General features: G+C 50.3%; 1 long non-coding RNA gene across 1 annotated transcript; it reads left to right on the plus strand.

Moving 5' to 3' along the window:
- Positions 1-8,788: 8,788 nt before the first annotated feature.
- On the plus strand, positions 8,789-9,317 carry LOC130405066 (uncharacterized). The gene is made up of 3 exons (XR_008904281.1): positions 8,789-8,842; positions 8,966-9,043; positions 9,210-9,317. It is a non-coding gene; the product is annotated as an uncharacterized LOC130405066 (long non-coding RNA).

Consider the following 9,317-nt stretch of genomic DNA (forward strand, 5'->3'; position numbering starts at 1 on the left):
GGGGAGCTCGTACTCAAAGTCAGGGGTTGCAGGGCGAGGGAGGCCATACTCACAGTCAAATTTTTCAGGCACCATCTGGTCGTCCAGGGGAAGCTCGTCCAGGCAATCCAGAAGGGGCATGAGGGGGGCTGCTTCGGAGTAGGGAGGGGGCTGTTGTTTCTCCTTTTCGAGGGCCGTGGTGATGAGGCGTGAGCAGAGGGTGCGGGCACAGGGGATGCAGCAACACCCGCAGCAGACCACAATCCCGACGAAGCAGGCCAGGGATGACAGGACGGCCATGAGAAGGCCCTTCCACTTGCCGAACATGTCGGTCATCCATTTCTCCATGGGGTTGTCGATCCCAGAGTCCTCTGCCATCTGGACGGAAAGAGCTCGAAGGCCGGCCAGGGCCCTTGTCACTGACCCGTCAGGGGCCGTGTTGTTGGGAATGAAGGTGCAGCACTGAGCCCCAAACATCGAACAGACCCCCCCTTTCTCGGCTAACAACATGTCTAGGGCTAGACGGTTTTGATACGCCATTAGAGAGGTGGCGGCCAGTTGTGAGGCCAAGCCTTCTACCGCGTCGCGAGTCAGGTTGGATAGGCGCTGGACGTTGTAGTGAATGTAATTAATGCGATCTACGTTTTTGTTGGGGGTGATTGGAAATATGGCAGAGATAAGGGGTATGTTCTCGAAACCCGCGGCGATCTGATCTGCTAACTTAAACTGGTTTGGAACGCCCCGGGGAACGCCTATGCTATCCATGTACGTGGGGGTGTTCTTGGTTAGATCAAAGTGGTCGGTCAGAGCGGTGTCGCGGCGGTGTCGAGGGGTAGTTTGGTTATTGGGCCCGGGCAAACCCCGGGTAAAGAGCGTGACGGGCATAAGTAGGCGCACTATAATGCAGGTTCCGGACCATTGTGCCGGGAGTGTAAGTCTAAGGGTGAATTTGTCACAGGACCAGAATAGGTCTTGGCGTCCCAGGCCCGGTTCGGTCATGTTGGGCCAAAGCGTAACGTTCGCGATGGAGTGGCACCACGACGGCGGTACCGCCCCAACATTCACCGCACCGGCCCTGGTGATGCAAGAGTGGGTGTACTCCCCAGGGGAGTACACCGGGGGAATTGAGTCGTTAAGGCCGGGTGGAAACAGAGAGCTAAGGAGGCCGCAGCCGGCCGGTTCGGGGGTAACAAACAGAGCTAACATGCAGTGAGAGCCGATGGGGTCGCTGGTAAAATCGAACAGTACTGGGGTCGAGATTAGATGGGGGCGAGCTGACGCACAGGCTACGCAGTCGGACAGCCCCTGGAATCGGATCGTAGCAGCAATCCAGCTAAGCCATGCATTATCGTCTGCGTAGCCGGTCGCGAGCGCGATGGAATCGTGGGTGGGGAGCTGCCCCACGGAATCTAAATCAAAAATCGTGACCGGGCCGTCGCAAGTCATTATGGGTCGGACGGGGGTTTAGGAGTTGTCGTGTTGGCCCTGGAGGCTGGTGCGGTGGGTGTGGTGGGGGCCTTTCTGATGTTGATCACGGCGTTGAAGGGGGCAGTTCCTGGTCCAATGTCCTTGTTGCCCGCAATGGAAACATGTCCATGGAGATGTTTGTGGCCCTCCTCTGCCTCTTCCTCCTCTTCCTCCTCTGTGTCCTTGGTTTTGGTATTGTGGTTGCTGGTATTGTAACAGGGGTGGTGCGGGCGCCAGCACCGGGGCGGCCATTGTGTACCCAGGGTAATTGGTGGGTTGGTATCCCGGCTGCAGCCATCCAGGTGGCGGGGGCCCTTGACACGCCGGTATCTGATACATTGCGCATGGTAGGGGCATTGGTGCTGGCGTTATTGGTGGGGTAGGCGTCGGGGCTGGGGATTTCTCGGCTTGCTCCTTGATCTGCATCCTCACGAGTTGCTTCTTCAATTCCTTGTAATCGTCATCCTTTTCAAGTCGTTTGCCTTCCTCGAGTCGGTGGTGGTGATCAAGGTGAGCTACCCATTCCGTCCGGGGCTTGGAGTGCAGTGCCACCACTGTCTTCAGTCTCCTCTGGACCGTGGGTGGCAGTCCCTGTATTATTGCCCGCTGGAATGTCTGTGTCGCCAGTTTGCTACTGTGTGGGGGACAGTCATTATTATCCGTCCACAATCCTTCGGCCCTTTCTATGTACTGAAAGATAGATTCTTCAGGTTTGATGGTCAGGCCGGAGATTCCCACTCTGCCTGCGTCGGCTGGGAAGAGCGCCCTGAGACTCTCCCAGAAGAGGTTTCGGTAAGCTTCGAAGGGGGTGTTGTCAGGTAGGGCCTCAGTCTTGGTCAGTGTCTCCAGTTCAATGATTCGTCTGGCACCGTGTGCCCTGCCGATGATGGCTCGTTTGTCTCCCAGGGTCAGGAGATCGCCAGACGTCTCAGTTTCAAATCTTCTGATCCAGGCCGAGGCTCCTGCCGTGAGCGTTGGCAAGTGGGCGACCAGGGTGGCCATGTCCCGGTGGCTCCATGGTGTGTATGCTGCTCTTCCCTCCGCATCTATCAATAGAGGTGCCATAAAAGCCTCTTGTATACCTGGCCGGGGGCGGCGGGGCTCGCTCTTATTGGTACGGGGGTCCCTTAAGTGATCTGGGTCAGGGCTGAACTGGGAGGGGGTCATTAATGGGGAAGGTAGGGTGTATGAGGCGGGGGCTTTTGGCTGGGACTGAACTGGTGTTGTCGATTCTAGGGGACAGAACAATTTTGGCTTGGATGCCATGGGTAGGTGAGCCCTCTCCGGGGAGGGTGGGGGTGAGTGGCTGTCAGTGGGCCGGGAGGCTGAGAATCGCTCTCTGTCTTGGCTTCACTGGTGTTCGTCTTGCCAATCCTCTCCGGGGGCTCTTCGTCGCTCGTCCGACATGGTGGGCGTGTTCGCCGCTTCTTCTTACAGCAGCCTGGTATTGGGGTTGGCCGGGGTTGTGGACGCCTTTGCACTGAAGGCCGGGTGCGGGGAGGTTTGTCTTTTTAGCTTTATTAGTAACTGGGATAATTCTTCTAGCAGGGGGTGATCGAGAGTCGGGGTTGGATTGGTATTGATGCTGTCCAGTAGGGGGCGGTGTAGTTGGGGAAGGGCCGGGTTGTTGCTGTCCAGCAGGGGGCGGTGTAGTTGGGGAAGGTTATGGTTGGAGTGGTCCAGCAGGGGGCGGTGTAGTTGGGGAAGGGCAGGGCTGGAGTGGTCCAGCAGGGGGCGGTGTAGTCGGGGAAGGGTAGGGCTGGAGTGGTCCAGCAGGGGGCGGTGTAGTTGGGGAAGGGCAGGGCTGGAGTGGTCCAGCAGGGGGCGGTGTAGTTGGGGAAGGGCAGGGCTGGAGTGGTCCAGCAGGGGGCGGTGTAGTTGGGGAAGGGCAGGGCTGGAGTGGTCCAGTAGGGGGCAGGGGGCGGTGTAGTCGGGGAAGGGCAGGGCTGGAGTGGTCCAGCAGGGGGCGGTGTAGTTGGGGAAGGGTAGGGCTGGAGTGGTCCAGTAGGGGGCGGTGTAGTCGGGGAAGGGCAGGGCTGGAGTGGTCCAGATTTGGCGGAGGGGGAGGTGTGGCTTGGGACTGAGTGAGAGAACTCAAAAAATGGCGGCCGTGATGCTATAACTCTGTGTGGCCTGTCTAACACACGAGAGCGGATGAGAGACTAGGGGGTAACCCTTGTCACTCTTGGAGGAGGAGAACGAGAAAAAAGGAGGAAAAAACAGAGGGGGGGCAAAAAACAACAACAGGGCCTAGAGACGTTATTCAATACATCCAGATATTCCTTATAGCCAATAATCGTTATCTATCCTTATTGATTAATCTGCTTCAACAGACTAAACCGTCAACCAACGCGGCAAAGAGATGTGGTTTAGTATCGTAGTTTATCTATGCGACAGGTCCAGCAGTAATTCAAAGAAACACAGTAAAAGAGATATCATTTATCCTTGTCAACTTATCTAGGTTTAGTTTTAACGGGACAGTAACTTGAAGCAACACAGTAAAAAAGGTTATTTATCATTGTCAATTTGTCTATTTCCTACAGTAAAAAAAGGTTATTTATCACTGTCAATTTATCTATTTCCGCAGGTTAAGCCATAGACCGAAGCAATACGTCAGAGAGACATTATTCATTATTCTCAATCTATCTATTCTTTCCTTTACCCGTTTTAACGGGTAAGGATAGAGCGGACCACGCATACACACCCACTGATTCACTCACAGATTCCCTCTTTCTCGCAGACGCACACAGAAACATATCAACAGACTTCTCATTCTGTGTCCCGCACCCACAATCATCAGACACGGCAAGATAGCGTTGAGCATAACAAAGCAAGCAAGCGTTGCACACATAGCTGGGTTATCATTGATTGATTTATTTCTATATTTAACCGGCTCACAAATACGCTCGTTCTCTTTCTTTCTCTCTCTCTGGGCCTCTTACACACACACACACAGCCACTTCGTCGCTTTCTCTCTGGGCCTCTTACACACACACACACACACAGCCACTTCGTCACTCTCTCTCTGGGCCTCTTACACACACACACACACAGCCACTTCGTCACTCTCTCTCTGGGCCTCTTACACACACACACACACAGCCACTTCGTCACTCTCTCTCTGGGCCTCTTACACACACACACACACACACAGAAACATATCAACTCTTGCGTACACGCGCACAGAGACGCACACAGTCTTTCTCACTCTGTCTCCCTTTCACCCATGCTCTCCTATTCTTCCACCCACGCTGACTCTCGTTCTCGACTCCATACACACGCACTTGCTCTCTGGTCGTGAAGGTGGGGGTGAGAGGTCTCTGCTATCCCTAGTCTGCGTCAGTTCAGGTGTCTGTCCGTCAGTCCCCGCATATGCTATGAATATATGGTCAAGAAATGTGCGTTGTGCTTCTTCAGGCACCTCAGATTCACTTATCAAGGGCGGCGAGCCTTAGGCCTCGAGGGTGTTCTTTCACCACGCAACAAGCCTAGTTTATCTCTAACCTTCTTACCACATAGAATTATTTAATACACAAACAAAGAGGGGGACTCTAACCCTCTTGATACACAGGTGGGGCCTCTAACCCTCTTGATACACTGGTGGGGCCTCGAACCCTCTTGATACACTGGTGGGGCCTCGAACCCTCTTGATACACTGGTGGGGCCTCTAACCCTCTTGATACACTGGTGGGGCCTCTAACCCTCTTGATACACTGGTGGGGCCTCTAACCCTCTTGATACACTGGTGGGGCCTCTAACCCTCTTGATACACAGGTGGGGCCTTTAACCCTCTTGATACACTGGTGGGGCCTCTAACCCTCTTGATACACAGGTGGGGCCTCTAACCCTCTTGATACACTGGTGGGGCCTCTAACCCTCTTGATACACAGGTGGGGCCTCTAACCCTCTTGATACACTGGTGGGGCCTCTAACCCTCTTGATACACAGGTGGGGCCTTTAACCCTCTTGATACACTGGTGGGGCCTCTAACCCTCTTGATACACAGGTGGGGCCTCTAACCCTCTTGATACACTGGTGGGGCCTCTAACCCTCTTGATACACAGGTGGGGCCTCTAACCCTCTTGATACACTGGTGGGGCCTCTAACCCTCTTGATACACAGGTGGGGCCTCTAACCCTCTTGATACACAGGTGGGGCCTCTAACCCTCTTGATACACTGGTGGGGCCTCTAACCCTCTTGATACACTGGTGGGGCCTCTAACCCTCTTGATACACTGGTGGGGCCTCTAACCCTCTTGATACACAGGTGTATTTATTACACATCCATTACTTGGCCATCGGTAGTCTCGTATCACTATGACCGATTCTTATAGGCCCTATGGTCTCGTCGGTATTCTTTCACCATGCAACGAGCCGATATTCGATGTGTCACGCGTTCAGGGTTAATCGGGTTTATGGGGAAATGCTGGAATGCAACTCTATTCGTCCCCACGAGATATCCCGTAGCGAACCGCTCTCACAGTCTCATCTCCTAATGTGGTTCCTATATAACTATGCAGAGTTTGGATTTTATCAACAGGTTCTGCCTACCTTTTGTTGGGCGTGCACGAGGTGAGACTGCAGGAACCGGTCCGGTGCTCCGGGGTCCCGAGGTCGCGCCGCTCTCCGTCTCTCGTTTCCCAGTTGCGGTTTAATTCAGAAAAAATCACGTCGGAGGTCACCAAATTGAAGGGAAAAACGGTCTGTCTAGTTACTGGATCAGATAAAATGAGACGGAGAGGTAATAAAGTCTATCGGCACGAGGACCTTGGATTTATTAAGTAAAGTGGCAACGGTTATACAGAGTCATAAAGCGTGAGAAATCGAATATGTCTAAGTCCCTAATCAGCGCTGATGGTTCGTCCAGAGCTTCGCCTCCGTGGAAGGTCTGCTTCAGAAGAAGGTGAAGAGTCTCTGTGTGATACAGTTTTATGCTGTATCCTCCTCTCGATGAGGTGTGTGCGTTTGAGGTGTGTGTGGTTCTGTGTGTTTTTGCTTGACCTTGGCTCCCAGGCCCTGGTGTATGCAAGTGTATCTTCTTGTGTTCCTACTAACGGGGAAGAGCTCCTCAGTGTCTCCTTTGTTCTCGAAGTATCTCTTGTGTGCTCGAAGTATCTCTTGTGTGATGAATTAATGTGGCTCTCCCGTTCTTGAGGATGACTGTTGCATTGTCTGAGTGTTTACCATTTGCCTGCTTGGGAAATGGGGCCTTGGCTCTGGCCTTGACCTGACTATATTAGTAGTTAATACTTACCACCACTTGGGCAGGTTTTTGAAAACATCAACTTCCGGTTGGGGGGAGGGGGGCGGGTGTTTCTAATGACGGCACTTCCGGTTGGTGTTGTTATGTCAAGGGACTTATTGTTATTATGTGTGATTTAATATAGGGCCTACGTTCTCCTCTCCTTATGGGGTCAGTTAGAGTGCAAGCCTGCTAGGTGTCGTGTGATGCGTTTTATGGCCATGTCTCTTCCTCTCTTTACGTGTGTTGTCTTAAGGCCCTTAAGGCACAGCTTTCAATGCATTGTTTTGGTGTATGGTGTTGTTCCTCGTCCCTCTGGTTAACGTCTCCAATAGCCAGAGAGTTACATGTTTACCATCGGGTAGACATCCACATCCACCATAAGCCATCCTAAGTATATTTGTGTGTGTGTGTGTGTGTGTGTGTGTGTGTGTGTGTGTGTGTGTGTGTGTGTGTGTGTGTGTGTGTGTGTGTGTGTGTGTGTGTGTGTGTGTGTGTGTGTGTGTGTGTGAGGTGTTCACCATAAGAGGGTCCGTTTGTGGATCACTTAGACAACATATTAGGAGTTACGACTCCTAATGGGGTATGGTGTTGTTCCTCGTCCCTCTGGTTAACGTCGCCAATAGCCAGAGGACTACATGTTTACCAAATGGTAAACAAACACATCCTCCATAAGCCATCCTAAGTGAATGGGTGTGTGTGTGTGTGTGTGTGTGTGTGTGTGTGTGTGTGTGTGTGTGTGTGTGTGTGTGTGTGTGTGTGTGTGTGTGTGTGTGTGTGTGTGTGTGTGTGTGTGTGCGTGTGTGTGTGTTTTGATATAATAAAGCGTTGAACATTATTATATGTAACCTCTTAATACACATATATATATATATATATATATATATATATATATATAGTGGGCGTCGTATTATAGGGATGAGAATACGGTAAACAAGCCCATAATCTCCTGTATAGTAATATTCTATATAGATAGATAAATAAAGCATATCAGGGTTAAAAAGTGGTGTTCACCATAGGAGGGTCCGATGTTGGATCACTTAGAAAACATATTAGGAGTTATCATGATACTATTATCTGATGTTCTAATAATTTCATTTATTATAAGGGGGGTCTACGTTCTCCTCCCCTTATGGAGTCAACTAGAGTGCAAGCCTGCTAGGGTCGTGTGACGCGTTTTAATGGGATGCCTCTTCCTCTCTATGCATGTGTTGTCTTAAGGCACTTAAGGCACTTAAGGCACAGCTTTCAAGCAATGCTATGGTGTTTGGTGTTGTTCTATGCCCCCTCTGGTTAACGTCGCCAATAGCCGGAGGGTTACATGTTTACCATCGGGTAGACAACCACATCCTCCATAAGCCAGCCTAGGTGAAAGTGTGTGTGTGTGTGTGTGTGTGTGTGTGTGTGTGTGTGTGTGTGTGTGTGTGTGTGTGTGTGTGTGTGTGTGTGTGTGTGTGTGTGTGTGTGTGTGTGTGTGTGTGTGTTGTGTGTGTGTGTGTGTGTGTGGGGGGGTGTGGGTGTGGGTGTGTGTGTGTGTGTGTGTATGTGTGTTTTGATATAATAAAGTGTTGAATATTATTATATGTAACCTCTTAATACATAGCTATATATATTCTATTATTTGCGTTTATTATAAGATATATGTATTAACCTACGTATCATTAGTAGATAGTCTATTGTGTGAATGAGTAGGCGTAGGCCAATGGTATCTAGGCATGCGCACTAACGGCGTGTCTATTGGTCGGGAGGTCATAACACTGGGGGTAGGTGTGTCGGGTATTCTGTGGATCACCTATAGGGGATATATATCGAACCAGTGCAGAATGAAGATAACCCTGATCCTCCAAACATTCTGATCCTCCAAACACCCTGATCCTCCAAAAGTCTGATCGCTAAGCTAAGCTAGTAGACTCGTCATAGCGGCTGCAGAATAAAGGAGAAGAAAGAAAAACAGCTACTACAACCTGTGCAACTATGCCTACTGACTGTAAGTATTCATATGAGTGTAATATGTTATTATTATTATTATTATTATTATATCATGACTATGACCATGTGTATACGTGGCCCATATCTGATTGATGCATAGTTTTTCCGTAGTGATTTCTGACGTCGGCTATGAGAGCTTGAAAAGGCCTCAGGGTCCACGCGCACGTAAGATGATTTCATAGCAACGTATAATATATAGATCCCTCTCACTCTCTATCATTATTATTATTATCGGCTATAATATATGCACATAGAATAACCGCTAAATCGTATGTTTCTGTCGTGTAGCAGGTGCTGATATTCGGTTGAATAATCGAAGAAAGATACTCGGTGATCGGACCAATGTGGGGGCCAGCAGTAGTTATGGTGAGTTATTAGTACACACACTATTATCATACATGTATTACATCTATTTTATTGTGCATTTAATAATGAATAAAAAAAAAATAATAATAAAGACCAGCCAACCCTAACCCCTGTATACTTTTGTTTTTTCTGTTTTTTTTATTTTTATTTATTGGTTTACGTATAGTACCTATCGTGGATGGTGTGAAACAGTGGACCCCTGGATCAAACCGTCTAACCAAGAAAAATCTCAAAAGACCCAATCTAGGACCGGCTCTACCTCTACCCAGCTCGC

This window comes from Gadus chalcogrammus, chromosome 15 (assembly GCF_026213295.1).
Source record: "Gadus chalcogrammus isolate NIFS_2021 chromosome 15, NIFS_Gcha_1.0, whole genome shotgun sequence".
Classification (NCBI taxonomy): Eukaryota; Metazoa; Chordata; class Actinopteri; order Gadiformes; family Gadidae; genus Gadus; species Gadus chalcogrammus.